This window comes from Emydura macquarii, unplaced genomic scaffold (genome assembly GCF_026122565.2).
Source record: "Emydura macquarii macquarii isolate MOO-44397 ecotype Brisbane River unplaced genomic scaffold, CSIRO-AGI_Emac_v2 contig_2636, whole genome shotgun sequence".
NCBI classification, from domain to species: Eukaryota; Metazoa; Chordata; order Testudines; family Chelidae; genus Emydura; species Emydura macquarii.
Window position 1 is genome coordinate 6,290,011 of NW_027132773.1, and position 23,064 is coordinate 6,313,074.

General features: G+C 41.4%; 1 protein-coding gene across 4 annotated transcripts in view; it reads right to left on the reverse strand.

The window, feature by feature from the left end:
• SRGAP1 (SLIT-ROBO Rho GTPase activating protein 1) overlaps nucleotides 1-23,064 on the reverse strand; it is a 206,018-nt gene that overhangs the window by 130,058 nt on the left and 52,896 nt on the right. Inside the window, exon 1 of one of the 4 annotated variants that reach the window (XM_067564111.1) lies at nucleotides 14,080-14,092. The exons of the other annotated variants lie outside the window; for them this stretch is intronic. The gene's annotated coding sequence lies outside the window, so the exon portion shown is untranslated. Of the gene's footprint in view, nucleotides 1-14,079; nucleotides 14,093-23,064 lie in introns of those variants that run through there. 4 annotated transcript variants of the gene reach the window in all.

Below are 23,064 nucleotides of genomic sequence, written 5' to 3' on the forward strand. Positions count from 1 at the left end.
ATCAAGGATCAACAAACAAATTCTTTAAGAGGGAGGAGAGATGAAACGGTATAGAGAACCACCTAGCAGCCATCATATCTAACATGGTTGATAGCAATCTCTGATTTACTAATAACATTTTGAAATTAAGAAGCATGGAAGAAGCTACGCTGTTTTACGCAGTCAAGAGTGATGTCCGCCACTATGCACAGCTTTGATTCATACTGCAGAATGGCAATGTCAAATATTTTGTACACATGGAGTTTAAAATTATCAGGATAAATTGATAACCTCCGCACACACCATACACTGAAAGAAATGCTCTCTCTAGATATTTAAACTGGGCCTATCACTATGATATTTAAGTGTACTGAAGTCTCAGAACACATTTATAGCTTTTCTCAAAAAAGAGACAGAAAAAGAGATATAAAGGCTAAACTTTGCCCAATATAGTGAGGAAGCCTTTAAACTAGATTCAAAGGGGACAGATGACAAAAGTTCACAGGCAAGCATAAATAAAGGCAATCTTCAGAGGTCTAGATATTTCGGGGAATGGAGGAGGGAATGAAAAATTACAATAGGGTAACAGAGCAGCAAGAGTGAAATCAGTGGGGAATGTACTCAACATCTAGATATCTACACACAAATGCAAGGAGTATGAGGAATATACAAGAAGAACTGGAACTACATTTGTGTGTAGATAAACTATAAACAAACTATATTATTACTTAATTGGCATCAGAGACTTGGTTGGATAAATCTCATGATTGGAACATTGGTATAGAGGAGTACAACTTCTGCAGGAAGGACAGGCAGGGAAAAAAAGGAAGGAAGCGTTGCATCGTACATCAGAATATACACACTAGTCCTGAGGTCCAGAAGGAGGTGAGAGGCAGACCAACTGAAAGTCTCTCGGTAAAGATAAAGGGGGGAAAAACAACGTATGGACTACTACAGACCACCAAATCAGGAAGAGAAGGTGGACGAGGCATTCCTAGAACAAACAACAGAAATATAAAAAACACGAGACCTGGTAGTAATGGGGGACTTTAACTACACAGACGTCTGTTGGAAAAGTAATACAGCAAAACATAAAATGCCCATTAAGTCCTTAGAATGTATTGGGAGAAAACTTTTTGTTTCAGAAAGTGAAGGAAGTAACCACTGTGACAGCCATTGTAGACTTGATTCTGACCAAAAGGGAGAAATTGGTTGTGAATCTGAAAGTGGAAGACAATTTGGGTGAGAGTCAAGATTAAATGATAGATTTCATGATTCTAGGGAAAGAAAGGAGTGAGAGCAACAGAATAAGGACAATGGACTTAAAAAAAAAGCTGACTTTAACAAACTCAGAAAACTGACAGGCAAGGTGCCACAGGAAGAAAATCTAAAGGGATAAAGGAGGTATGGAGAGCTGGCAGTATCTCAAGAAGACAATATATGAAGGGCACAACTGCCACCTATCCTGATGAAGAGGAAAGATAGGAAGAATAGTAAGAGGCCAATATGGCTCCATCAGGAGTTCTTTAATGATCTGATAATCAAAAGGAATCATACAAAAAGTAGAAACATGGACAAAACCATAGCATAAACATATAGGGACAAAATCAGAAAGGATAAGGCAAAAAATGAGTTACACCTAGCAAGGGACATAAAAAAGAATGTGAACAGGTTCTTTAAATGCATTAGGAACAAGAAAAGACAATGAAACGTACAGATCCTCTACTCAGTGGGGGAAAAGAGCTAATAACTGATGACATCAAGAAGTCTAAGGTATTTAATGACTGATTTTGCTTCAGTCTTCACTAAAATGGTTAATTTTAAAATGGTTAATTGTGACCAGATTTTCAAAACAATTAATGTTAACAACAAGGGAGAAAGAATGCAAACCAAGACAGGGAAAGAACAGATTAAAGAATTGAATATGAGTTAATAATGTGATGCAGCTATGAAAAAGGTTAATATCATTCTGGGCTGTATTAACAGGAGTGTCAAATGTAAAACCCAAGACATAATTGTCCTGCTCTACTCAGAACTGCAAAGGCCTCAGCTGGAGTACTGTGTCCAGTTCCGGGGTGCTACACTTTAGGAGAGATGAGGGCAAACTGGAGAGAGTCCAGAGGAGAGCAACAAAAATGATAAAAGGTTTAGAAAACCTGACCTATGAGGAAAGGTTAAAGAAACTGGCCATGTTAAGTCTTGAGAAAATAAGACAGATGGGTGTCCTGGTAACAGTCTTCATATATGTTAAGGGCTGTGATAGAGGACAGTGAGCAGTTATTCTCCATATCAGCTAAAGGTAGAACAAGCAGTAATCAGCTTAATGTGCAGCAAGGGAGATTTAGATTAGATATTAGAAAAAAATTTCTAACTAAGTGTAATTAAGCTCAAGAATAGGCTTTCAAGGGAGGTTATGAACTTAGCAATGAAAGTTTTTAAGAACAGGTTATGGCAGTGGTTCCCAACCTTTTTGGCTCGAGGGCCACAAATATAATTTTTATAACCCTGAAGGGCCACCAGTCTACCAACTCATAAAAAAATGTATCGATATATACACCATTAAGAACTACAAATCATTACATATATAAAGTAAACATTTTGATGCTACTGTGCTCATTTTTACATTCAGTATTTTACACCTCAAATTACTCAATATGTCTCACACTCATAGACAAAGCACTAGTGTAGGTGAGTGACTGTCACTACACACTGAAGTACATAGCCTGGCAGCTAAATCATGGTGGGTGGCCTGCTAAGTGCAGGCCAAACTGGAAGGCACTGATTTTGAGAGTCCCGCCCCATCTCAAACATGATGGGTCCTGGCTGCTTCACCAGCAGCCCTCCCCCCTGCAGCCAGACGGAAGAAGTTCAGCGAGGAAGCTGCCTCCTTGCTGATCTCCCATCCCTCTGGCTGTAGCAGGGAAATTGCACATGTCCTATAGCCCTGGGTGCTCCACCTGAGTCCCTAGGCAGCGGCTCCTTTCTGTAGCCAGGGGGATGGGAGATCAATGCTCCCTCTCTCTGGCTCCAGCAGGGACCCCAACACCTAGGGACCCAGGCAGAGCGCTTTGCTCTCTGCTGGAGCTGGGGGAGGGGAGCACTGATCTCCCATCCCCTTGCCTGCAGCAAGTAACCTGCACTGGTCTTGTAGCCCCATGGCAACATGCTTCCACCTGAGTCCTTAGGCAATGGCTCCTGTCTGCAGCCAGTGGGAGGGAAGCAGCAGGCCACTTTGATAGTCCCCGTGAGCCACTTTTGGCTCCCAGGCCATGGGTTGGGAACCACCGGGTTATGGTCTAAGTTTACTTGGTCCTGCCTCAGTGCAGCTTGCTGGATGAGATGACCTCTGAAGGTCCCTTCCAACCCTACATGTCTATGTTCTTACAGTATATAGCAAAATATACTACAATTTTCTAGTGGCTACATGAATTACTACTACAACTAACTGGAATTAAAGAGGAAATTATCTGCGTGAACAAGTCATGCAAATTAACATCCATAATAAACAAACTTCCTTTGACAATGACTAGTCGATGCACTGTCTATTTTCTGTTGACAAATATATTTAGAATCTGAAAGGGCACATTGATTGCAAATAGCAACATTTACCATCTTCTCCCTGGAATAGAGCAGGCAATCAGAAATATACCAGTACTGCACACACGATTAACAAAGAAAAATGAATTGCATACAGGTGCACTGGCACAGGGGTGAGGCTCATTCTAAAGTAATTTATATTCTGGTTCACATGCAAAATAAAAAGGGATGAGAAAATGTTTATTCTCCCTATACGATTCATGTTCAATTTGATCAAATGTTCCATTATTTCTCTTTGTGGCTGGAAAAGGTGCTGTCATATTTCTCAAAGATCCATATGGTAGGCAGGCACTGTGGCATTCATTAAAATATATTTCCCAACAAACGATATACTAAGGCCCTGGCAAATATAATAATACTAATGCCAGGGCTCACTGTCTTCCAATTCAAATCATATAAGGCTGGGATGATTTCCATTACTGTTGGCAGTTAAGGTACAGTGAACGTTATCAAACATTTGAGTTTAAGTGTAAAGTATTATAAACAGAATACTACAGGCTAAGTGACAATGAATAATTTAGGGAATGGACTATTTGATTTTCACAGAGAAAATTACGTTTGCCCCAATGCTGAAAACACAACAAGAGGCGAGGAGGAAATGAGAACTGAAATCCAAGGCCCCAAACACTTAAAAGTTGCCCTCCACCCATACCCATGAATAAACACTACCACTGCCAGTCACCAGACAAAGATGAGAAATAAAATGGGATGTTTTCCTAGGAGGAGGGAAGGAAGTTCCATGTTGCCATGGGCAACCGACAGGAGCAATCTAATCTCTATAGCAATGTGAATGTGGGAGGAGAGGGTCTTAGTTGGGGAGGAGGAAGAGAAGTGGAAAGAAGTTGACCACATATGGACACCCCCACCTCCTAATCCTATTATCTTTAAAGAGGGGACCAAAAAATGGTACAATGATGTAACATGGCAGCCATTTGTCTCCCAGAAAAGATCTGTGCTACAGCTGTTCCTGATGGCACACACTACCTCCTGTCTAATCTTGTTTCCTGTGTAAGGATTTTAGTTCAGCTTTGCTGTGGACAAGCCTATAATTCAATGTGCTTGGTTTACTGGCAGATGTTCCAAAGATGCATGGAATTAAACTGTGCTCTAAAGGAAAGGAATTTTGGCACCGGGTGCTAGACTGCAGCCCCTAGAGCATATAGATAGCTATAGTTATGATTAACTACCATGGAAATGCATATGAAGTCAGTGCATCTCAGAGAAGGAAGGTGGAAAGAGTATTTTATGAGTTTGTCTCTTAGGATGTCTTGAGTTTGGGATAGGGAGGTGAAAAATCTGTCAGGATGTTATTCACTTGTGAGGAAAATGAAGTACTTTATCCTTTAGAGTTGGTTATTTTAATGGAGGGAAAAAAAGAGGCAGTACAGGTACAGGATTTGACCCCTAATTCCCCAGTCAGCAGGGTTGTACGATTCCTAGCTATTGCTCAGAAGTAGTATATTCAGGAAGGACTGGCTACTACTCTGGCTTATGCACCAAAAGCAATTTGCCAACTATGAGTCTCACCAGGTCCTCAACTGGCTAATGTACATATGCTAGACAGAGAGAGATATTGCTCCTTTTCAAAGCAGCAGCAATATGCCTCCTTATTATGCACTGAAGCTACCTGGCTTGAGTCAACCTGTCCAGCAGCAGCTGCAGCAGCAGCAGCAAGATGCCTCTTGTAACTCAGATGAAATTGGCAACACTTTCCTTACTACTCACCCCAACAAAGGCACAAATTTCACTCAAAATATCTAGACAGATATAACACAAAGCATTCTGGTTGACCAAGAAAAGTCATTGAAACAAGAGCTCCGAAAGAGAATATACCCATCACATACAGTTGATTAGACCCACTGTGGCTTTCAGTGTAGACACCATTATAGAGACTGCTCACAAAAAGGAAAAAAAGAAAAACTAAGAACTCTCAGAAAGTCTTTGGCCAAGAAAATATGTGACAGAAATTTCAAAAATGAACAGCTCTCTCTTTATTCAAAAGGGGGAGGGAGGCTTAAATTAGAAAGCAAATACATCAGAAGAAGAAATGCTGTAGCACAAAATGTCACCACAGAAAAAAAACAAGGATTTGTCTCAGGAGAAAGGAACTACAATATAGTATAAAAGCCATAAAAAGTTAAGATAACTTACATCCACAAATAGATAAATGCAAAAGAACCCTGCAAAGAGTTGGATCTGCTATGAATAACTATGGGAGAATCAAATGCTCCTTCAGAATCCTGAAACACTGCAAGTTCTCTTCTTTTTCTCATCAGGGTGGCGGCAAGCTAAATTTTGATCACTCAGGACCTTAAAGACACACCATTAATTTGACTTCCAGACAGTCTCCAAAAATGTCACAAGTAATATCATGTGCTACACTTGCCCCAGCCAATTTCTGTGACTTTACACTCACATTTTCCTACTTAAAATAAAACAAATCTGTTGCTGTATGATAGACCCGTAAAAACAAAAACAACAGGAACAAGCTATATGGGATCATGGTGGTAGGCAAAGTGCTATCAAAAGCACAAAGCAGGCAAACCAGGAGAGGTTATTTTTTTCCCCTAATCTTTTTATCCTTCTGCCCCCTGTGGATCACTGCTGTTGGCAGTAACAGTTATAACATTAATGTAGATCAGCTGCTGGTGTTGATGTCACTGTACTATCTAAGTCTGCTTAGGGCATTTCTAGACCACACCGCAGTTAAAGCACCAGGGTGTGCAGACACCTTGTTTGCAGTAGTGCTTTGACTTCAGCATTCCCTCTCCCACTCCCACATTCGTTCCTTCATACATTTCTTGGGTTGTGCACTCTCCCTAGTGCACCTTTTTCATTTCTACTCTCAAATCCCCCACACCATTGCGCTTACTCTTCTCTCTGAAATGGAGTGTGGGAATCTCCTTTTTCTGACAGCAGCATGTAACTTTTGCCTCCCCATTTCCTTATGTGAGGGAAATAGGCATTTCTCTCTTGTGAGAGTTCCAGATGCAAATGGCGATGGATGGTGGTGGGAGAAAACATCCTCATCTCATCTATTCCTGCCCTCACATTGTCAAGAAGGAACAGGGAGACAATGGAGTCTCTTTTCTCACTCTCACCACACCATGGGGAGGAGAGGGGACAGGGAGATGCACTTCCCCCTCCCCATGTATTCTGAAGGGAGTTTGGAGGTGTTGAGAAGGTCAAAAGGATCTTTGTTCATTCACCTGACCCTAATAAACTCAGTCACAAGGGGCCTAGGCCAGTACAGAGATTACTGTGCTAAATAAACTGATGATTCTCTGCAAGATTCCCCTTCCCTCCAGATTCCATTCTGTTGCTACTAGTGTTCTCCACTCCCCTGTAACTGAAGGGGAGGTAAGGTTCTAACCAATGTAGCTGAGAAGCTGGAGGTGCTTGACTTGTGAGGCCCCCAAATTCAGGAAAGCATCCCTTATACATGAAAGTACTTAAGCACATGTTCAAGTCCATTACAGTCAATAATACCACCTAGCTCTTATACACTTTTCATCCATAAAGCTCAAAGTGCTTTACAAAAAGAGCAAGTATCTTTATCTCCATAATGTACAAAGTGAAACTGAGGTATACACAGGCTAAATGACTGGTATGAGATCACACAGTAGGCAATGCTTTCCTGAATAGAAATGGACTTAAGCACAAGCTTAAGCACAAGTTTAAGTGGTTTTTTTTAATTAGGGCCCAAAGCAAAAGTAGCAACCCCTATGCCATTGATGTGTGACAGAACAAACAGGAGTAGTTGTGGGTGAAAGGGGAGCTATATCCACAAAAGTCACCTCCCCAAAGCCATGTCCCAATTATATATCTATTTAACATCCCCCTCCCACACCTCAGCAAAAGTACAGTAGGCACAAAGGACATCATCTAAAGGTGGAGGAAATCCAGGAATGGACAGTTCCTGTATAGAAATCATATGCAAAACACTAGCAATTATCTTTAATATTTCTATTACTTTTAAATAATCTCTCAAAAATCTATAGCAGGTCTTCTAATAATTTCCTCCTAAAACGAGCAGGAAAAGCATTTTGTTCTAGGTATTGGAAAGTCTGCATATGTGAATTCCAGAACCAGACATCTGCATCTGAGATGGAGAGAAGAAACTATATGCAATGCTCCTTTTAGTCTGCAAAACAAACATCAGCTGAGTCTCAAGCAGCCTATTGTCTAATTCAAAAGCAATAGAACTCAATAACTGTCTACCTCTACTCTCAGCAGCTGGGACTAGCAGGTGAAATAAAAACTACCATGGAGGATACATTGAGAGTTTCTGTCATGAAAGGAAAAAATGCTAATATATGAAAACAAGAAGTCAACAATTACAGAATTTTTTTTTGAAAGTATGAAAAGCTTTTAACCACACATGGGAAAATGTCAACCCATCTGCATTCATGATAAGTTTATAGTTAATAACTCTCATCTTTGAAGATTCCAAGAAGAAAGATTTGAATGTTTTGTACATCATTGACAGTGAGACTAAAATTTGAACTCTAAAATTTTTAAACCATGCTTTTAAATGGTAGGGCGAAGGCAGTGTGAGTAGGGGGGTTGTTTGTTTTTAAATTATGGTTGCTTATTTGATAAACACTCTCCAGTCCCCAAAAGGAGTGGACACATACATTAGCAGGCTGAAAAGCCACAGTTAAAGCCAATTTCCTGTCTACAAATAAAGTTCATTATTCAAACCGTCATCCTGAAGCTTGATAATCAATTTGAAAAGTTCAGTACAATTACCGCATTTTAATAGAAAATCGTGAAGCTACTTTGCAAAAGGTTTTTTTTGTTTTTTTAATTAAAGCTACTATTTTGGTGTTCTAGAACTCAAGAGGTAAAGGACACAGAGTGTAAAATTTTAGAAAAATGCCAACACAACTGCACACTTAGTTACAATGCAAACTCTGCTCCCCTACTTCCCAATACATTCTCATCTCCCTTTTTCTTCTTTCCACCACTCACAGCTCTTTTTCTTTTGTTTCCTATCACCATGCCCGGGCCCTTTTAATTTATCTCAGTGCTACTCATGCAGCCCTTATCCACAAATACACGTGTCACTTTCCTTTTTGCTAGTCCAGGCAATTCCTGATCCTATCTGGTTTATCTCCTAATATTTGAAGCCCTTTTGCAAGTTACTGAATAATTCCTCCATTAGCAGTGCCTGGTTTTTTACTCTAGCACTAATGCTCAAGTGATGGGACAGTCAAGCAGGCTATATGGCTCTGATCACTGGAATAGAATTCTTAGTGTGGTTCTAGTCTGAAAAGTACCTCTAAAAATGGCATTGTAGAATTCCATGTTTATTGTCTCTCAAACAAACAGTTTCCATATCAATGGTGTTCAATTTACAAGTAAAAACATGTTTTTTAATTGAGCCCTGCAAATTCAGCCTGGGCTCTGAGAAGCAACTTGGAAACTAAGTCATGCATTATTCCTAGTAATAAAACTTTTTTCAGGCCAAATTAGCCCCTCAGGTACATCTCTGCAATCCCATTGCCTTCAAATTAGGCCCTCAGTGACACTTATGTTACCCCCATTACCTTCAATTTGTTTGCACAGGTATATCTGATTGTATCTTGGTAAATAATTCTGTTAATGACGCACTGATAGAATAGTATCCATGCTCACACCCTCATACCTGTTGGCTGTGCCCGACTAAAAAAGCAGTAAAAGCTTATCTGTGTCGTTAAAGTGAGCTGAAATGAGGGAAAGCAAGCAGAAAACAGATCTGTTGAATAAGAATGTGCCATTTAAAAAGAACAATTTTTCAGAAGACCCCCATGCTTCAGGGCAGTTACTGGGCAAGTCCCATTACAATGGAACTGTCTTGAGCGTGATATGGAACTAGAGCTGGTTGAAAGATTTTTGAAGGAAGAGTTTTCCTTCAGAAAACTCTGAATCAACAAAGTCAACATGTTTCATGGGAAATCGATTTCACTGACATTTTCACAGGAAATTATTGAATCATTTTGTTTTGACTTTATTGTTTTGACTTATATGATTATAAATATATTGTAATATAATATAAAAATGTTGAAACAAACATTTCAGCTTTATCAAAGCCAAACTAAATATTTTTGGAATGTTTCATTGTGTGAAGAATTCTAAGATTTCAATCTTTTGTCCCAAATTCAATGGTGCTTCTGCATATAAAGTTTGTGAAGCATTTGGGAATTCTCCATTATGAAAGCTGCTATATGATGCAGCCAAACTATTTAATGAAAGATAAAACCATGGGATCCTACTCAACAATGCAGAAATCTCTTGATGGTTTTGTGGATGTGCAGTGCATACAGGCTAGATAACACAAAATTAAGGTAATTTACAGTTTTCAAGCCAAAGTACTTTTAGACAGATTTAAATGTCTAATATCTAACATTGGCAGAAATAGTCAAGTTAACGTGCAGTAATGTTTTTGGATCAGTTAATTAGCAGCATATAGCACCTACTAAGAGGTTAGTTAGTAGAAAATGCAAAGGGAAATGTTTCAAATTAAGAGGTCATAGAACATACATAGCTAGCAGTCAGCTGGGAAGACTTAACACAACAGCCCTATCCTAGAAAAGTAGGCAATGCACCCAAAGAGCCAAGGTGCATCTGAGGTATGCTTTCATCTATCATCATCATCTGGTGAAGAAGTTTCTATTATCTGAGATACACACAGCAGCCTGGCAACAAACCCCAAGGCAATGAGGTGAGTTTTATGGAGTTTTTCGGTTTTCCTTTCTTCCTTCAGCCTTTGCTTTTCTGTTTTCTGATCATCAAATAATTCACGTTAACTGTTTTCGAGAGGTTTCTCACCATTACAACACACTTTTTGACTTTTTAAAATTTAAATCTATGTCGCTATTTTTAAATGATAATTTAAGCTTTAGAGATCGCAAAATCATTCAAAGTTGATCCCCATACGCTAGCCCAAGTGTCAGGTATGCCCAGTTGCCAAGAGATGATTGTATGATTACAGAAAAGCACTGTGGTTGGGCTTCACTGTAAACAACTAGTTCTGCCTAGAAAAAAAAAAAACATGGAATGCATCAGGTAATAATGAGAACTGGATTCAAGGTTTTAGTTAAATGTATGTCTTTGCATTCCTCACTATCCATTCACTCACATAGGTCTAAGTTCAACCCTTAGCAAAATGCAGAATTAAATTCTAATAGTTTATAACACTTTGGTTGAATTTTCACTAAAGAAAAGACTGATCCTATTTGTGAAGTGAAGGAGTAATTTAAAATTCTCTTTTATTCTATGTGAAAACCTGGTTTTAATAATATTTAGTACCTGTAGACAATGAAAAATAGAAATCAGTAAATGCACACTTGTTTGATTAAAAGTCACCCATCTGGAGAGTGGTTTTTGCTAGAATATAATTTATGTTTTAAAATGAAACAGATTTACAAAAAAATTAAAAACTCTCTTTTTATCCCACTGCTTTTCACCAAAAAAGCTGTAGTCACTTTAAAAATAGTGTTTAATTATTAATAGAAATCCCAGCCTCTCAATGAACAAAGTTTGTAGCCAAAACTAAAAGCTGACTGAAAATACTACATTATCTACCAATCATTAAATATATATGCATTGTTAATATATTGCATTTGGAAGCAATAATCTTGAGTAAACCTGCGTTTTATCCAGTCACGTGAAAGTAAAGTACAACAATTGCTATGATAACAGGTCTAATCACTTCCTTAGGCTGTCTCCATTCTCCATATGCCGACTGCATAATTCATAGGTGATGCCATATGCTGTCAACAGTAAGCATCCCTGTAAGTGTTCATGGTGATACTTGAAGACACATCTTCATAAATTACATTACAATATATTTGACATTTAAAAAACAAACAGGCAAAACAATTCTACAAAACATAATTTGCCTAAAGTTTACATTTACATGTAATTGATGAAAAGTTTACATGCTTTAATGAACCTTTAAGTATATGACTAACTCACTGAATTACATCATTGTTCAGTGAACTAACACAACCCAAGCTTCTTCTGTTGGTATGAATTTTAAAGGCAAAATCAACTTTTTTGGCTCTAAAGCTAAGGACCCAATTCTACAACTTCTTGTGCACAGTCAGGCTCCGCTGGCTTCATTGGGATTATCAACACAAATAGAAATTATTCACTTGAGTACAGGACTGCAGGATCAGAGTTTGCAACATCTCTGCAACAGGAGGAAAAATAAAAATTGTACTTCCTGTTTCCTAATAGACCTCTGGACCCCAATGTCCTCTGTACTGTGACCCCCCAGCTAACCTCCTAGTAGTGTTGCTAAAAAAATTGAAAGCAAATAAAATAAAAAGATAAGCAGCTGTGTAGCAAAAACGAGAGCACTGGTCAAAATAACAGGATGACAAATAACAGGATCTCCAGAGAAAACAGTATTGTTTGAAGAGGGGAAGCAAACGAGAAGAATATAAATTGGGACAGAGGAAGGGAGAGGAAAAAGAAAGAAGAGGAATGTAATCAAGTGTGTTTCTTTTCTAGGAAAAAAAAAATTTGAAGCAAAAATTTCGGAAAGGTAAATGGGAGCTTAACTGCAAAAGAGGTAAATGGAAATGGAGAAAAGAATAGCTTTGTATATTTAAGGTTTGCTCTTAAAAATATTTCTGAAAATCTAAGCCTAGTTATGTTAGATACATTCAAATGGTGTTTACAGTCATAGTATATATTCAAGACCACAGGAAAGTAGTCATGAAATCAAACTCAGAAGCAAGGCACGTTCGCTAAACCAGAACGCTTATTTCTAATTTTCCGAACATGAGTATCATTAGAAACCTACAGCAATTAACCCATATGTTTCTTACACTGGGGATTTCAGAAGCATAATTAAAATAGTGTTAAAGTTATATAATTGAATCAAGGTATGAAAAAAGTGAAAATTATCTAATATTTTTATGAATGGTATGCATGGTAGTTGACCCATTTGGCTTGGTTTTATTACCTAGATGCAGAAAGGTTAAAATGTTTCTTGGACAAAACAGGAGATATGAGGCATTTGTGTCACAGAACTGTCTGGGGTGGTCTGGAATGAGCCATCAAGGGCTTGCTGGAATCAACACATCAAAGGAGGATCCAAGAAAGACACCCGGAACCCCGAGGATTGAATGATTGACAGGAGGCTTAAGCATGTGGAACATGTGAACCCAGCATGGTTTTGCAGCTGGAAGACAACGACCGGGACTTGTGATAAGAACTGGCATTACAGGGCTCTCAGCTGGTAAAGACACAAAGAAAAAGAACCAAGATGGCTCCTACAGTTTGGCTTGGTGGAGCCCTAGCTTTGACCATTCTGAAATCTGTCTGAACCTTTGCTCCTCTTTGCTAACCCAAGGACTTCTTGATGCTGTATTCCAGTTGCCTAATCAACCTTACACTATTTTAAAAAGGCTGCCTGGTGTCACTGCAAATTCTGACTAAGAGCATTGATCTCTGAAGGGTGAAATCTTAGAAGAGGAGTTCATCTCAGTCAGACTCGCAGTTCAGAGCTCATAACAAGAAATCAGGAGTGCGGGAGCTGGGAGATTCAGTCTTGTAGGTTTTGAGGCCGCATCTCCTTCCTTGTGGAAAAGGGTGACTCCTTGGGGACCTTGAACACTAAAGGCGACTGTCTAAAGGCTGGAGCACAGCAGAGATCCTGTAAATCCATGACAGAAGGACACTAGACACTAAAGCTCTGATCCTGCAAAGACTTATGCATATATTTAACTTTAAGCACTTGACTTCAGTGCGACCACTCTAGTCCTGAAAGTTAAATATGTGCATAAGCCTCTCAAGGATCAAGGTCTAGTAAGGGCCTGATCCCTAAAGCGCTGTACACAAACAACTGCTCCAGAACTTAACACGAGATAAGGGTGCTCAAGGCTTCACAGGAAATGCTCTTCTTCCCACAGGATCAGGCTCCAAATTGTGAAATAAATAGAACAAAAAGGCCAGAAGTCCAACTGCCCCAGGCACCATTTTCATTATTTAAATAAATGGGACACAGCAGATAAACGCAAGAATAACTGAGGCAATAATTTGTTTTCCTAGAAAGTTTGTTTTTGGCAGCAGGGGACCTTTCCGCATCTTAGGATTTGGTCAAAATTAGATAGATTTTGTAGATCTCAGGATTTTCGTGCATACAGACACATTTTTACAGATCCATGATCAGTGCTGCATTTGCAGGAGAAACATGAGAAGTGGACACTAGCACCATTTTCGTTAAAGGATTGTTAAGGGTTCAGTGTAAATACATAGGAGCATCACTCTTCTCCCTGCAGTTGAAATGGGTCATTTCAAGAGTATTGCAAAATTTGCCTGTAGCAGATTGGTACAGGCCCCCACCCTCTCCTGCTGCTGCCCTCTGCCCCACAAACCACTCACAGATCTCAGCTTCCTGCGCCCACCAATGTTCTTTGTTCACAGGCTGTTCCCACCATCTATTTTACATACACAGTCCAAGTTCAGGAGCCACACAGCTCCAGCCACTAACAGGGGGCAGCTCACCTGTAGCTGTAACTTCTCCCTCTCAGGCAGGTCACTCCTCCCCCTTCCTTCCTCCTTCTGTGAGCCTTTATAGGGCCTGCCTGACAAGCCAAGCAGCTGCTCCCTATTGGCCCACTCCCCACAGGCTCACTCAGCTGGCTCCAATCTCCCTTTAATTAGGGCTCCAGTGGCAGAGGCTGCCTTAGCTTTAAAATTTCAGCCAGCACCCTGTCACATTGCCCATGTTTAAAAAGGTATTCCACAAATTAATTATACTAGATCAAAAATTTCCAAAACATGATGTGCGTCCCATTTAATGCTTACAGAAACACTCAGGAATACTCAGAGGAAAAATTCTGCTTTTCCCTCCTATATTTGGAATATGTTTGTATGCAGCTCATTTGGAAAATTTGGTCACTGAGTGGAGGAAAGAACATGAGTCCTGCTTAGCTGAAAGGACAGGTCAGTACAACATGGGGAAGAAGGCTAAGAAATAAAGGGAGAGAGAGATGGGAGACAGATGTCACAAACTGATGCTTTTGTTCCCAGTTATTTTTAAGTTTAGATGACAGCTTTTATTATGCATGATACTCTAAGGCCAATGAAATTTATGAAAGAGAGCACAAAGGCAGGCTATTAGTCACTTAAGACCCAATTCTGCACCACTCAAGTCAATACAAGTTTTGCCACTGCCTTCAGTGGGAGCAGGATCGGGCCTCTTTTAACATCATTCTTCACCTATGTATTTAAGTTTCCTCTACATGTGGAATAAGAAATATAAGGCTATTGACTTGCTTTGATCTTGGGCAAGTCACTTAAATCTTTATGTTCTTTAGTTTACCCCTCTGTAAAATAAGTACAGTATAATAATTACCTCACAGGGGATGTTGTGAGTTATCAGTGCCTGTTGAATACTTTGAGATCCACAGATTAAAAAGTTCACAATGCTGTTCCAAGTCCTGAGAACTTTGTCTTTTGGAGAAAATATCAATCTGTCTAAATCAACGTCCCTGCTTTAATTCATCTAACACATGGGGCCCAGTTGTTACAAGAGAGATTAATATTTAAACTAACCAAAAAGTTAGTTAAAAAACAAACCCTGTACAGTTAGATACCACCTTCAACAAGCCTTCTGATGAGCACACTTGTCATCTTCCAAGCTCTCACACAGAACTTTGCTACAGCTTTAAGAACCAGATTCTGCTTGTGACAGTCAATATTAAACTTCCTCTAGAAAAAAAGTTATCTTAAAAAAAGGATTCAAGATTGGAGATGTGTAAAACAACATAACAACTGACAGAGAAAATTAAGTAAAAAGAATGTAATTTAAAAAAAATTGTGAATGAGAAAAATATATTGGTTGTGCCTGGTGTTTGCGCTGTGATAAAAGCAGGTTTCTCTGGTAAAAACAACCACCATAATCTGCCAGTAGCTGGAAAAAACTATTCACCAAGATAACAACCCTAATACTTTCACTGCAGACTCGGGCACTGAGGTTGAGTAAGCAACAGTCTTTGAGACAGGTGTGGATAAAAATCAGAAGACATTAAAATTTGGAGGAGAAAATGGACTCAAATAGCCCTTATTTAACATCATTAGAGGGTCATATGGGATAATAGATGACACCGCATGGCAACTGCCTTATACAATTCAAAGGGTTTAAGCAAAATTAGAGAGCATGACAACCCTTAATACAACTCATTAACGGATAATGCCAGACTATATAGAAAAACAGAAGTGCATCTATTAATTGCAAATTAAGAGTGTGTTGGGACTTCCTGACGGAATCGAGAAATGCTGTAGGAGCTTTTGCAGCAATTATAATAAATTATATTAAATTAGAAGCTTGATTTCTCTCCCCTTGGAAGTTTAAGTGTTTTGTATTGGATAGTAATTTTCTGTTAATTCTACCAATGATAGAAACAGTTCATCCGATTGCTGGTACTCAAGGTCTACTCCAGATTGCATCTTCATAGTAACACATTTGACTGATATATTATTACTGATACAGCTGCTGTTTCTTCCTTACTCTTATTTTTAAAAAGGGGATTTCTGTTCATATTTTTCTTGCTTTGGTTCAATAAACCACCACTTGCCCCCCCCATCCAAAACACCAATAAAACAAAATAAAAAACAAACCACCAATCAAACAAACAAACAAACAAAATCCCCTCATTTTGAAAGCAGATTTTGTGGGTGAAGGGTCTGATATGATAGGTTTTCTTTTCTGCTACATTTCTCATTCTTTGGCATTAAACAAAGCATACTTTTAGTGACTTGAAGGTAGTTGAATACTCTGAATTCACTTTATTTGGTTCAAGATAAAAAAAAAGGAGATGGAGAGGAAGATTAACTGGGAGATGTATATGATTCAATGACTGATTTAATTATAGATTAGATTATATCAGCATTCTGATCTTGAGTTATTAATTATATCACAATAGTTCCTAGCGGTCCCAACTGAAAATGGGCCCCACTGTGCTAAGCACTGTGTATACACACACACTCTCTCTCTGTCTCTCTCTCCCCCTGCCCCAAAGAGCTCACAATCAAAATAAAGACAAAGAAAGGAAGTATTATTATCCCCACTTTACAGTGGAGAACTGAAGGAGAGAGAGAGAGATTAACTGGCTTGCCCCAGATATGTGGGAAAGCTGAGAACAGAACCTAGATCTCCAATAACCTTGTCTAGGGACTGAACCACAAGACTATACCTATTTCCCCCTGTGCTGAGGGCCATTAATACCCAGACAGACTTTTCTGACTTCTCTTCTCCTAATTTACTAGAATCCCTTATAAATTTGACTGATTCCCTCTCTTTTTTTTCCAAATTGCTAGGACAGTACCTTTTCAATGTTAATATTATCCCATTCATTACTTGGAGTTTTTGTGAGTCACCAGTAGTCCTACTCAAATTGGATGATTGCCTCATTAAATTCTTGTCTCGTTTCCATTAACATTTTATAAGTTTCATGGGAATTTATCATATTACGTTCCAGCTCTAAGTGTTTAAGCTTTTGTTCTAAATGGTTTATTTTAGTGGTTACTTATGTCTTTTTGCTGGAGATGATAGAAACAGTTTGCTCTCAGAGGTAGGCCTTTAGGGAGTCCCAAAGGCTGCAAGGAGATTGATCTTTGTTTTTGCAGGTAGTTTGCAAAATGTGTGATACTTTTAACCATAAAAACACACTTCATGCGTTGTCAGACTGCTGGAACACTATATTATTAAAAGTTCCACCATGGGGCTATCTTATGCCTCTGGAGGAAGGTTTCAAATGCACCGGCCCATGATCCTAAGCCTGGATGATATCAGCTGTAATAGATTATGAATACTGTAGGAGCATACTATGTAAGCATCTAAGAATATCGATATGTAACCTAGATGTTGAGACTGCAGCATAATTTATAATGACAGAGTGGAATGTTTATTAGATGCCATAATGCTTGAATTCAATAGAGGCTGTGGGAAGAACAAACTGGGAAGCAACTCATAAGCAACTTAGATAAAAACATCTAAGTACATACTTGAAAGACAATGGGGTCAAGCTGTTAGCTAATCAAGGATGTCATTTCTTCTGTCTCTAACACGCTATAAACCTTGTTTTGCAACAACTGGGAGTTAGCAGATCAAAAAGGCTACAAACAGATAAAAAAAATGTCAAAGGGACCCAGAGGGAGGTTCTGTGAAAGGGTATATAAGGAGTTAGTCCACCTAGGGTCCCCATGTGGAAGATGATTAGACACCTGGTAAACAGGCATAAAAACAACAAAACAGACTGTCCATAAGATAGGTTCTCTCTGTAACATATTTATTTTCAATACTACTTTGCTATAAGAAACCTGTCTGGTCACTCTATTAACCAATAGTCATTACCCACAGAAGAAAGAGAATCGAAGTTTGGACATACGTAGAATTGTAGGACTGGAAGGAACCTCCAGAGGTCCTCTAGTTCAGCCCCCTCCACTAAGGCAGGACCAAGTATACCCAGAATATCCTGACAGGTGTTGGTATAACCTGCTCCTAAAAACCTTCAATGACAGGGATTCCACAACCTTCCTTGGAAGCTCATTCCAGAACTTAACTGCCCCTGTAGTTAAGAAAGTTTTCCCTAATATTGAACCTAAACCTCTCTTGCTACAGACTAAACCATTAATACTTGTTCTACCGTCAGTTGATCTGGAGAAAAAACAGTTACTAAACTTCCGTAACTATTGTTCTTCGAGATGTGTTGTTCAAGTCCATTCCGTATTAGGTGTGCACGTGCCCTCGTGCACAGCTGTCAGAGATTTTTTTGCCTCAGTGGTATCTGGAGGGCCGGCCTTGGTGCCCTCTGGAGCCCTGCACTCATGTGCTGGTATGAGGCACCACCAGCTCTGCGCCCCCTGTTCCTTCTTGATGTCAACTCCGATGGTGGGGACGGAGGGCGGGTCATGGAATGGACATAAGCAACACATCTCGAAGAACAGATACGTAAGGTTAACAACTGGTTTTTCTTATTAGAGTGCTTATGTCGATTCCATGTTAAGTGACTCACAAGCAGTATCCCTGGAGTGGGCTTAAAGTTTATGGATGTGCTCCTTGCAATACTGCTCTACTGAAACTGACATGGGCCTGCTGGGTGATAGCATAATGGGACACAAAAATATGAACTGAAGACCATCTAGCAGCTTTGCAGATGTCTTGGATCGGCATCTGTGCCAGAAAGGCTGCTGATGAGGCTTGTGCCCTGGTCAAGTGAGCTGTTACAAATCGCTGGCGGAGGCATTTTTGCTTGTTCATAACAGAACTTGATGCAGGCAGTTATCCATGAGGAAATCCCCTTAGAGGAGACAGGCAGACCTTCCATCTTTTCTGCCACAGCTATGTTGACCTTTGGAAGGGTTTCGTCCTTTTGATGTAAAAGGCCAAGGCCTGTTTAACATCTAGGGTGTGCAACCTACTCTCCTCACTGAATCTGTGTGATTTGGGAAAGAACACAGGCAGGAATATATCCTGGTTATCATGGAACTGTGACACCAACTTTGGCAAGAAGGCTGGGTGGGGTCACAGTTGGACTTTGTCTTTATAAAAAACTGTGTAAAGGCAGTTCTGAGGTGAGAGCTCTGATCTCAGAACCTTTCGTGCTGAGGTGATTGTCGCCACCTGGAAGGGAACCTTGCAAGAGAGGAGCAGCAGAGAGCAGGATGCTAATGGCTTGAAGAGGGGGCCCATGAGCCTTGAAAGGTCTGGATTCAGATCCCAAGGAGGAATACGATCTCTAACTTGTGGGTAAAGTCTCTTCAGGCCTTTTAAGAATCAGATCATCATGTCATGGGAAAAAACTATCTACCCCGGTTTGGAGTAGCTGGAAAGCTGAAATAGCCGCCAAGTGAACCTTAAGTGACAAAAGAGCTAGGCCTTGATGTTTGAGATGTAACAGGTAGTCCAATATGAACTGTACTGAGATTTGGTGAGGAGAAAGGTTCCAGTTCAAGGCCCAAACAGGAAAACCTCTTCCATTTGGCTAGGTATGTTACTCTAGTAGAAGGCTTCCTGCTACTCACGAGAACCTGCTGTACTTGCGCTGAGCAAGTCTGCTCCTCTGCATTCAGCCATACAGCTAGGTCAGGATGCAACAGACAGCCGTGGTCCTGGGACAGAAAGTCTGGCCAAAGTGGCAGCTCCAGCATGGTTGCTGTCTAGAGCTCCAGTAGTGTACCGAACCAGTGCTGCTGTGGCTATGCTGGGGATATCAGTATCACTTTCCCCTTATTCCGCTTGATCTTCAAGAGGACCCTGTGGACCAGGGGTATCAGCAGGAAAGCATACAGCAGCATCCCTGCCCAGGGGAGCAGGAAGGCATCGGACAGAGAGCCTCTGGCAAGCCCGCAGATAGAGCAGAAAGTGCCACCAGTTCTGTTCTATCTGGATGCAAAGAGATCCACTTGCGGAGTCCCCTAACTTTGGAAAATCATGCTGGCAACCTCTTGGTGGAGTGACCACTTGTGACGAGATGAAAAGAACCTGCTAAGGAGGTCTCCTAGCACTTTCCTGGTGCCAGGCTGATGCAAAGTTGAATGTGGATGGTGTTCTGCATGCAGAAGTTCCATAAGCCGATAGCATCCCTATGCCGAGAGGCTAACTGAGCACCGCCTTAGTTGTTGATGTAAAACAACACGGTGGTATTGTCCATCAGAAATTGGACTACCCTGCCAGCCAGGCAGTGAAGAAATGCCTGACAAGCCAAGTGTACTGCCCTGAGCTCCCTGACATTTATGTGGAGCGAGCGATCTTCCTGTGTCCAGAGTCCCTGTGTGCTGAGGTCATTGAAGTGGGCTTCCTACCCCAGTTCCGAAGCATCAAAAACCAACATTACTGAGGCGGGAAACCCTTCAAAGGGCACTCCCTGTAACACTGAGGAAGGGTTTGTCCACCAAGTTAAGGATCACTACATGCAGTGGAACTGTGACCACAAGGTCAAGACTGTGCCTGCTGGGAGTGTAGACTGACGCTAGCCACAACTGTAGGGGTCGGAGACATAAATGAGCACGCTGGATCATGTACATGCACATTGCCATGTGTGCCAGCAGTCTGAGGCATGATCAAGTGGTCGTGATCAGATTGGATTGCATGTCTGCAATGAGACCCGACATAACTTGGAACTAGGATCCCAGAAGGAAGACCCTGGTCTGCATGGAGTCGAGAATCTCTCCGATGAACTCTATTCGTTGAACATGGGACAAAGTTGATTTTTGCTGGTTCATGAGCAGGCCCAGATTTTGACATGTAGATTGCAAGAGACTGAGGCTGTGCTGGACCTCAGATTGTGAATTGCCCTTGATGAGCCAGTCGTCAAGATATGGGTAAATTTGTATCCCTTGATACCTCAGGTAAGCAACCAATACTGTCATACATTTTGTGAAGACTCTTGGGGTGGAAGAGAGGCCAAAGGGCAGCCCGTGAATTGGTAGTGTCATTGAACCACAACAAACTGGAGGAATCTCCTGTGGCCTCAGAAAATGGAAATATGCATCCTTTAAGTCGAGAGCAGTGTACCAGTACCATGGATCCAGAGAAGGGATGATGGAGACTAGGGAGACCATGTGGAACGTCAACTTCTTAAGATATCTGTTGAGGCGATGCAGGTTCAGGATGGGTCTGATGCCTCCTTTGGTCTTTGGTATAAGAAAGTATCTGGAGTAAAACCCTTTCCCCCTCCCATGTCTTGAGGAACTTCCCCCACAGCCCCTATCCATAGGAGGGTTTCCACGTCCTGAATGAGAAGTTGTTCATGAGAAAGATCCCTGAAAAGAGACAGGGAGGGTTGGAGAGGGGGAACTGAAGAAAACTGCAGGATGTAGCCATCTGATAGGGTACTGAGGACCCAAAGGGCTGATGTGATCTGGACCCATGCAGAAAGGAAGGGGAACAGCAACAGTTAAAAAATAAATGGGGATGGATTCTGAGGCCAGACTGGGATGCCATCTTTAGGCACACCCTCAAAACGCCTGCTGTGGACCACCCTGATGGTGCGCAGATCCTGATTGGGCAGCAAAGCTTAAACCACTTGTCTCTATCCCTTCTCTTATATGTTCCTTGCTGCAGCTGACCCCAATATCTAGGCAGTGGCTGTGGTGGGCAGAGCCTATCTCCTAGATGCCTGCGGAGTGTACAGGACAAGAGATCATAGAGTGGCCTTGGAGTCTTTCAGGCCATGAAGCCTGGTATCAGTCTGCTCTGAAAATAGGGTGTTCCCCTTGAATGGGAGGCCCTGTATAGATTGCTCATTCTGTCAGCCGCAGTGCTGAATCAGGGAGTAGGGCCAGGGAGATGGTGACTGGCAATGAGATTCCCCTGAGCAGTGCCATGTTGGAGGGGAGTGGTGCCGAGAGGGCAGCGTGCAAATAGGTGTCTGGCCACATGATGCTGGGAATTGGTGCTGGGGCTCCGGTGACTATCACCATGCTACTGGTGACTGGTACCGTGTGGGTGATGACCAGTATCGGGGAGATTGAGAATGGCAATATGTAGCTGGTGAGTCTCTCCTCTGGGTTGGAGACCGGAAGCATGGTGCTGGGGACTGGGGTCAAGACAGCAGAGATCTTCGCTCTGGCCCTGGAGATCTTGGCCAAGGTGTTGTGGACCAGTGCCAAGACGGGGAATGGTATCGGTTGACTGACTATTGCAGTGGCCCATGGCGGGTTTACTCTTGGAGATGGGTGCCTTTACCGGCTCCAGTGCCAAGGGTAAGGCCAGCGGAATGGGAGGCACTGGAGGGCCATCAAGTCCCTGGCAGCTTGTCCCTGGCATCGAGGGCACCATTTGGCAGAGGGGCCCCCTTCCGCTCCCAGGAGTTGGGTGTGGCTTCCTCAAAGGGCTTTCCACACAGGGAGGAGAGGCTGGCTCAAGCTGCTCCAAGGCAAGTGATTGCCTGACACAGGTCCTTTGCCCAACCCCACCTTCTTATCCCTCTTCAGCATGGGGGGAGCGGCCTCGATTGCACTGTTTCTTTTGCCGCTTCTTTGGCACCAATGAAGGCGAGCGGCAGCGAGAAGGGGTCGGTGCTGGCAGGGCACTCCACACTGACGCTGAAGTACTTGGCACCTAGTCTGAGCAGAAGGTTTCTGAGGCTGGTCTGAGAGCTCATTAACAGAGCTTTCAGGCAAATGCCCCTGTCTTTCTTAGTCGGTGGCCTGAAGCCCTTGCAAATCTTGCACTTAACCCTCACACGTGTTTTCCCTAGACACTTTAAGCAACTATCATGAGGATCATTAAACAGGAAGGGCTTGTGTCAAACAGATCACTGTTTGTAGACCGGGGACCTGGGTATTCCCTATTGCTGGGCGAACGTCCCTGATGGGACCACTATCTCTAACTAACAAAATATTTACAAGAATGAACAAAAATTAGCAATGAAAGAACCACCAGGCACGTATGAATGCAAAAGAGAAAGCCGTTCCAACAGCCGTCATGGGTGGAAAGAAGGAACTGAGGGGGCACGGGGCCGGCGGCATCTCATATACCAC